This window comes from Cherax quadricarinatus, chromosome 8 (assembly GCF_038502225.1).
Source record: "Cherax quadricarinatus isolate ZL_2023a chromosome 8, ASM3850222v1, whole genome shotgun sequence".
Taxonomy (NCBI): Eukaryota; Metazoa; Arthropoda; class Malacostraca; order Decapoda; family Parastacidae; genus Cherax; species Cherax quadricarinatus.
Genome location: NC_091299.1, coordinates 21,440,215 through 21,442,914, shown reverse-complemented (window position 1 = coordinate 21,442,914; position 2,700 = coordinate 21,440,215).

Sequence of the window (2,700 nt, the reverse complement as noted above, 5' to 3'; positions counted from 1 at the left end):
ATGCAAACCGATGTACGAACCACACCCCAGGCGGTCAGGTACTATCTTTAGGTGCCTGTCCAGTGCCTTCTTGAAGACAGCCAGGGGTCTATTGGTAAACCCCTTTATGTATGCTGGGAGGCAGTTGAACAGTCTTGGGCCCCTGACACTTACTGTGTTGTCTCTCAGTGTACTCGTGGCACCCCTGCTTTTCATTGAGAGAATGTTGCATCTCTTGCTGAGTCTTTTGCTTTCATACCTGGAGTTTACCTGGAGAGAGTTCCGGTCTGTGACCAGGCCTCCTGGTGGATCAGAGCCTGATCAACCAGGCTGTTGCTGCTGGCTGCACGCAAACCAACGTACGAGCCACAGCCCGGCTGGTCAGGAACCGATTTTAGGTGCTTGTCCAGTGCCAGCTTGAAGACTGCCAGGGGTCTGTTGGTAATCCCCCTTATGTATGCAGGGAGGCAGTTGAACAGTCTCGGGCCCCTGACACTTATTGTATGGTCTCTTAACGTGCTAGTGACACCCCTGCTTTTCACTGGGGGGATGGTGCATCGTCTGCCAAGTCTTTTGCTTTCGTAGTGAGTGATTTTCGTGTGCAAGTTCGGTACTAGTCCCTCTAGGATTTTCCAGGTGTATATAATCATGTATCTCTCCCTCCTGCGTTCCAGGGAATACAGGTTTAGGAACCTCAAGCGCTCCCAGTAATTGAGGTGTTTTATCTCCGTTATGCGCGCCGTGAAGGTTCTCTGTACATTTTCTAGGTCAGCAATTTCACCTGCCTTGAAAGGTGCTGTTAGTGTGCAGCAATATTCCAGCCTAGATAGAACAAGTGACCTGAAGAGTGTCATCATGGGCTTGGCCTCCCTAGTTTTGAAGGTTTTCATTATCCATCCTGTCATTTTTCTAGCAGATGCGATTGATACAATGTTATGGTCCTTGAAGGTGAGATCCTCCGACATGATCACTCCCAGGTCTTTGACGTTGGTGTTTCGCTCTATTTTGTGGCCAGAATTTGTTTTGTACTCTGATGAAGATTTAATTTCCTCATGTTTACCATATCTGAGTAATTGAAATTTCTCATCGTTGAACTTCATATTGTTTTCTGCAGCCCACTGAAAGATTTGGTTGATGTCCGCCTGGAGCCTTGCAGTCTGCAATGGAAGACACTGTCATGCAGATTCGGGTATCATCTGCAAAGGAAGACACGGTGCTGTGGCCGACATCCTTGTCTATGTCGGATATGAGGATGAGGAACAAGATGGGAGCGAGTACTGTGCCTTGTGGAACAGAGCTTTTCACCGTAGCTGCCTCGGACTTTACTCTGTTGACGACTACTCTCTGTGTTCTGTTAGTGAGGAAATTATAGATCCATCGACCGACTTTTCCTGTTATTCCTTTAGCACGCATTTTGTGCGCTATTACGCCATGGTCACACTTGTCGAAGGCTTTTGCAAAGTCAGTATATATTACATCTGCATTCTTTTTGTCTTCTAGTGCATTTAGGACCTTGTCGTAGTGATCCAATAGTTGAGACAGACAGGAGCGACCTGTTCTAAACCCATGTTGCCCTGGGTTGTGTAACTGATGGGTTTCTAGATGGGTGGTGATCTTGCTTCTTAGGACCCTTTCAAAGATTTTTATGATATAGTGACTTGTGCAAAATTGTGTGGTATCATAACAAAGATAGGGGCAGTGACTAACAGCTTCATTTTCACCAGGATACCCTAAAATCTGAGGAAGGTTTTGTACTTGGGTGAAATTCAAAGTCAAGAAATGGGAATCCTAACAACAAATAAAAACAGAGGGAGAACTGAAGGGAAAGAAGAGGGAGGAGCTGAGGGAGAGATTAAAACACTGAGAAAGCCAGGATTTAGAAACAGGAGGTGATATTAAGAGAGGACTTTTAGCCTACATGGTTAATAAGTAAGACACACGTACAACAGTTAAGTATCTTTATTTTGTAACGTTTTGCCTACACAATAGGCTTCTTTATTCGAATGCAGAGAGAGCAGCAGAAACAGTGGAAATGTACAAATAACATGATCAGTCCACCACCCTCGAAGACATGGTTTTAAGGTGGTCAGTCCCTAAGCCTTGAAAAGAATTCTAGTACACAGTCTGGAACAATGTGAAGCTGAAGTTTGTTGTTTTATTCATCAGGAAATAGAATTCTCCTCCAGAGTGAGGAACTGACCACCGCAAAACTACGTCTTCGAGGGCGATGAGCTGATTACATCATTTCACATCTCACTGCTTCCAATGCTTCTTCTGTACTCAACTGAAGGAGCCTACCGTGTAGGCACAATGTTTCAGAATATAGATACCTAACTGTTGCACATGTGTCTTATTAACCTTTCGGAATTGTATACCATTATTATATTCAAGCCTCCGGGGTTACATCATGCAAAGCCCCCAACAAATGTACCTTACAAAACATGCATTAACATGTATACTATATAAGGTAATGAAGAAGACGAACAGAAGAAGAGTAGCAGAGCACCTGGAAAGCACTTGTCACCATCAACTAGCATGGCATTAGAAATGGTAAATTGCATTTCACCTCAATTACTGGGAACATTTGAAGTCCCTAGACCTATACTCCTTACAAGCAGGTGAGAAAGATATATCATAATCTACACCTGGAAAATCTTAGAGGGACTAGTCCCAAATCTGCACACGGAAATCACTCCTTATGCAAGCAAAAGACTCGGCAAG